Here is a 6466-nt window from a genome sequence, read left to right on the forward strand (position 1 = left end):
CCTGTGAGTGTCTGGCCATTTCCTTCTAACCTGCATCCATTTCAACCCTTAATTTCCCCTTACTATTGAAAGCTTTGTTTCCACTCAATCTTGACATTGCACACTATTAACTGAGCTATTATCATCCCCGTATGGACAAGAAGGGGCCTTCTTCACCTTCTAGTAGGTCCAGTAGGTCGTTATAAGCTCATTCAATGGTTGGTCGATGTATTCTTACATTTCACTTTGCTCCCCAAATGCAACTCTTCATGCTTTATACTATGTTTCCTTGATTGCCCCTTTGCAGTGCATTCTCCAGATTCCTTGCTGAGAACAACCTGTACGATTCAAATCAATCTGGCTTCATGCAGGGTCACACTCTACTGAGACTGAACTCCTGTCCGTAACAGAATCACTTCGTCTGGCTACAGCAGCTGGTCAATCATCAGCTTTATTGCTACTGGACCTCTCTGTAGCCTTCGACACTGTTAACCAAATCCTCCCCTCTACACTTGCTGAGCTGGGTGTTTCTCAGGTCGGCCCTCTGATGTTTCGAATCCTACTTCTCAGGGAGATCTTTTAAAGTATCTTGGAAGGGGGAAGTGTCCAAACTACAAAATCTCTCCACTGGGGTGCCGCAAGGGTCAGTGCTAGGCTCCCTTCTCTTCTCAATTTACACCATTTCACTTGGCGCAGTCATCCGCAATCATGGCTTCTCATACCACTGTTATGTCGATGATACCCAGCTGTACCTGTCTTTCCCATCTAATGACCTCACAGTCTCGGCTCGTATCTCTGTCTGCCTTGCAGATATCTCCACATGGATGACAGAACACCACCTTCAGCTCAACCTCTCTAAGACGAAGCTTTTAGTCTTCCCGGCCCGCCCCACCTCATTTCAGCCTATCAATATCCAGCTTGGATCCATGCAACGTGTACCCACTCTGCACGGAACATGGGTGTCATGACTGACGAGCAACTGACCTTCAAGATTCATGTGACCACAATTGCCTGATCCTGGCGATTCGCTCTATACAACATCAGAAAGATCGGACCCTACCTGACAGAGCAATCAACACAACTCCTGGTACATACCCTTGTGTTGTCCTGCTTCGACCACTGCAACTCTTGACTGGCAGGTCTCCCTGCAAGCACCACCAAGCCTCTGGAGATGATTCAGAATGTGGCGTCGCATCTCGTCTTCAACCAGCAGAAGAGAGCACATGTTTCAAAGTAGACTCTTCTTCTCTGTATTTCCCCGGTGGTGGAACAAACTTCCAATCTGCTGAGTCCTTCTCAATCTTCAAAAAGACATTGAAGACCAAGCTCTTTACTGATCATATATATATATATATATATATATATATATGTATATATATATATATATATATATATATACATATATATGCATGCACCATCCACACTCACTACTAAAAAGCACTTACATCCGAAAAGCACTTACGTCCTAACAGGACTCAGGGCTCAACTTAGTCCATGCCACCTATTCTTGTGTTGTTTCATGACTTCCTCCTGGCTGTAATTGTATTATCTCTCAAATGTACGTCGCTTTGGATATTGGCTACTACACATTAATAAAGCAGCCCACTGAATGAGCAGATAACAACCTACTGTACCTAAATGATGTCAATGACAATATAAAACAATCAATACGCTCAAGTTTAATGAATGCAACATCCGAGTACTTTTAATACGCTGCATTTTGCCATAATTGTCAGTGTAAACACACTTCATGCACTCAGTAGCCAGTGTGAGGACAGAACTATAATATCACAAGGAAACACACATCTGTGTGTCGTTAATGTTTGACCAACTACATAAATGCTATGTTCTCAATACTCAGCAACACAGCAAAAAGGACAATGCTTTGGAGAAGTCAGCTCTGAATAAGTGCTGCAACTGTATAACCCGTACTTAACGGGCATCATAAAACCACAGACACAAAATTGCTGTTGGGGAAATTGTTTGTAACATTACAGTAATTTTGTGAATTGGCAAGATGGGAACACTGTCCTCACTGTTCTCATTAGGATCATATTTTGTTATGTCTTTTTAAATGCTTTCAAAGAAGCTTCACACTGCTACGGATATTGTGTGGTGTGTGTGCTGGCATGTAGCACTGGTAACTGTTTGGTTATTAAAACCACTACATGGGCAGGAATGTGATTATGTATCTTGTAGAACCTTGAATCGCATGGGAATGGATGTTCCACCCACTCATTGTTTTGTCGAGAGAGAGCACAACACATTGACTCAAGGAACTTGTTATTAAAAGGTTATATGGTCACAAGACTGTTCTTAGGGGTTTGTGATGAGTATAAATGTGGCTATCAATCTTTTGTGCATGTGTGTAGGCCATGTGCATGCTTTGGTCTGCTCATCTGTACTTTTTTGTGTGTTTTCGCTCCCTCTGGAGCTTTTATTGGCATGTGTGCATTAGAGCCTGTCTGTGAATGCCTCCTGTGCGTATATGTGAGTGCTTGTGTGAATGTGTGTATGCTAGAAGGGTATGCTAACCTTTTCAGAGCTACATTGTCTCGGTGGGTTTCTAATTGTCCCTCGTCTTTATAAAGCACTTGACCTTCTCTGCTCTGTCTTAATGATTTGCTGCTACTGCAATGGCCTGCTCATTTAGGAACATCAGTGAGGAGGGCAGACGAGGAGAGGAGGAGGATAGACAAGAAGAGTAAGATGCAGAGTTGCTGCTGCTCAAACAGGCAGTTAATTTAGTCTCAGAAGTGGGAAGAAGACATCAAACCTGTGGCAATATGAGCAGATATGTTTACAAAACTGTACATGGGCAGGAATGTGATTATGTATCTTGTAGAACCTTGAATCGCATGGGAATGGATGTTCCACCCACTCATTGTTTTGTCGAGAGAGAGCACAACACATTGACTCGGGGAACTTGTTTCATATGGTTGTACTTTCAGAAGGTCAATTATGGGCTGAGGGGAATGTTGGATTCAGATATGAAAGTGCCTCTTCTCTGTTAATTTAAGTTGTAATCAATTGCTATTTGATTGTTTATTTGATGTCGGACATGATTAAAGATCAATTATCAGATCTGATTTGTATCTATAAACTGTAAAGCTGTGTTTTCCTGTCAAATGTTTCCCACTTCTGTGAGTTCTACGTTAGCTATATAGCTACTGTAACTACCGCCAAACAACCTTTTCCTATAAGCCTGATGTCGATGTCTCAACCTAACCAAACTGCAACTATTCGACAAAAGGACCTGCATGTTTAGATTGACAGCCTGAAAGAACAGTTATAATGCTCTGGATGAGCCTTTTTAATAACAATCTAACACCTTTCCTTGGGTCTCATCAGATAAGAATAGGCGTAGCCTAATTTACAAAAATGTGATGAAGGTAGCACCTTGATCACCTGCTGAGACAGATATGAACTCACACATTCAATCCTGTAACATTTAGATTAGATGCAACCTGACACGTGGTCTTGTTGATTAACCCTCTAGAGTCTGAGCCAATTTTTCCTGTTTATTTCCGCCTGTTTTTTTTGTTGTTAAATGCATGTATTTCTTCAACCCTTTGATGCAGAATAAAGTAATATACACCATTTTTTTTTCAGGACTACCAGTGCTACCAGAATATATGGTTCTGTCATATGTCACATGAATGTGCAAAAAGTTATATAACCCTGAAGACAAAGGAACAAATACTAAAACCACACACAAAAACATAAATGCAATGGCCTTTTTCAACTAAATGTTATATTTTTAGGTCTTCGGGATCAGGGGGAAAACAAATAAACACTCTACATTGTACAAAATTGCATTTATTTACAAATAAGTTGAGACGTTTTTCTCAAGAAAAGCTCAATTGTGCTACACTTCAAAGCAATTCCTTCAAAGTGTACTAGTGTTTTAGTGAGATTTTGCAAAGCAAAACTAATTGTTGTTACTTATTTTACTGTAACAAATCAACTTTCTTGCAAAAACAATGAGAGCGCATCCATCCTGCTCCCCCTCCCCTCTCTGTGCGCTAAATATCAATATATACAATATGGTTTGGATAAACTCCCCAAAAAGACTGTTGTTCCATGTCGGATTATAAAACCTATGGAAGGCGTACAATGACACCAAATACTCTTCTGAAAGCTGCAGATCTAATGGAGCGACTGCTTTTTAAAGTAAGTTGATACAATCCTCCGTTCCGGAGCTATTCAAATATTAATAGAGCCCCCCCCCACATGTTAGACTTCAGAGTGTTAACAACAGCACAGCCTAAAACCATCTTTTAATATTATAAGTGTGGGTTAATCATTCTTTTTTTATCTAAAATGGCCTTGTTTAAGACTTGTGATGTTTCTGAACCTCAGCGACTTGTTTTCATGTCCTTCTCATCACATACTGATGCTTTGTCAGGATGCTTTGGTGTCACTTTTTGATGCACTGGGTCCTAGTTGTAAATGTGGCTAAATGGGACACGAATCATAGTCTCCTCAACTCCTGAGAAAAAGTCTGGTGTGTGACCTACCCCTACACCCTTACATCCCTAATGTTAAACATAAATTAAATAAAAAAAAGGCTACCCTCACCTTTACCATAACTGATTTAATTGTGCACAAATTTTCGTAACACCTGCTTCCTTTCCTTGTGGTGAGGGTGATGTCATGTTTATGTGGCTAGGTAGAGCCTTTCTCAAAAGGCTTAACAGGCCCACAAGTTTGCAGAGGAAACAGTAATCCTCATTGAAACACAGTTGGGATAATCAAAGTAAATAACATAACAGGTTACTGTATGAAGCGTGTGCATGTGGCCATTCCCACCTGGTGGGAGAGGCTTCAGACAGAAAGGGAGAGCTGAAGGTGGGCCATATTTTCAAATTGTGTTGTTATTTTTTTTTATACTTTTGTAACAAACTGCCAAACCAAGCTTTTAATATACCTGTGCTACTATATCTCCAGATTGTTCTTATACATGTATTGTACTTGAGTAAAAGTACTTTTGCTTTTTACACCATGCATGTTGGGATCTATCTGAACAGCTGGAGCATATCTATAATAGGACTGTTAAGTTGCAACAACATGTTCGACCACAATTCTTAAATTTCTACAGCTCATGGACCATCATAGTGGTTCAGACAGGTACAGAAGTTATTTATCCAGAACCTTCTTCTCAGTCCATAGACCTATAAACATTTGACAATGTAACTCTCTCCACCTCCCCAGCCTCCACCTGTTTTTGCATTTTGAATGTTTTAAAAATGATTTTATGTTCATTAAATCGTATTTTTCCAGTCTCTGTCAGTGATGTCAGTCAGCTCAAGGCCAGTGTCTGTCAAGCTTGCTAAGATTTGTTCCAAACCATCACAAAAACAAACCAAACTACAAAGCACCGTGTTTTAATAAATGGTTAAAACCTTGACACAAGTGTCCTGACTGAACAACTATGAAGCCTAAATTCTGGCTAATGATCTCATTTAGATAAGTGGAGAGACAAGTCTGGGAAAAAAGGAACTGTAGAGTTCAGATTCTACAGCTGCTCATTATCTTAAAAGCTATTAGCCTAATTGAGAAACATCTTTTAATAGGCTGATAACTATTATAAAAGTACAATGTTCAGTGCATGTTGTTCGGTTAAGTGTGACATAACCTACCACAGGTAGCTGATTCACTGCAGCTTGTGTGGGTGTTTCATTTACAATGTCATTAACAAAAGCAAAAAAAAGTGCTAGGTCAAGGTAACATCTTTGGCACTAATGCGGATTAAATAAAAGATAAAGGTGCCAGCCACTGCTACAGCTGTTGTACAAATGTGGAATAGTTTACCCTTGAGTTACACCAAGAATATAATACTCTACATTTTACAAAGGATTGAGGAACATACAGCAGTGACCTACAGGACATATTATTCAGGGATCTTAAATTAAATAGCTGTGACCTTGAACAGGTTGAAATTCAGTTGTTATAAATTCTCCTCTTCATCAATGACAAGCTTAAAGTGTTTAAAATGGTTACCATTGGCTCCACTCCGCTTGAGGTCAAACCAAGAACACTGCTCTCGTACAATTTTATCCTCACAAGTGCACACACTCTTTCTTTTTGAGCAATCTGCAGAAACTTGTAACAGAGCTCCATTCGAACACAAATCTAATGGGTGTAGCTTTTCCCGAGTTAGAATTTCTAGAATTAACATCCAGCTGCGTGATGCACATTCCACTCATGAAGCCATAACGCTTTAATGGCATGACAGAAGAAATTTGTGCAGAAGTAATATAGTCAGGCAATGTGAAAATGTTGTGTAATGTCTGCACATTGAAAAGCACTCCTGTAATTCTGCATGCCATTTGTTCTGCAGTCAGTTGGTATATCAGTTTTAGTGCTTCATTTAAGATGATTAGATCATCTCCAAAACAAGCACACGATTGGTTCCCTTTAAAAAACTGCGAGGGTAAGAACATCTAATGCATGCACATTTGTCCACTTCTTTTCGTGCATTGTC

Source organism: Centropristis striata, chromosome 20 (genome assembly GCF_030273125.1).
Source record: "Centropristis striata isolate RG_2023a ecotype Rhode Island chromosome 20, C.striata_1.0, whole genome shotgun sequence".
Lineage (NCBI taxonomy): Eukaryota > Metazoa > Chordata > Actinopteri > Perciformes > Serranidae > Centropristis > Centropristis striata.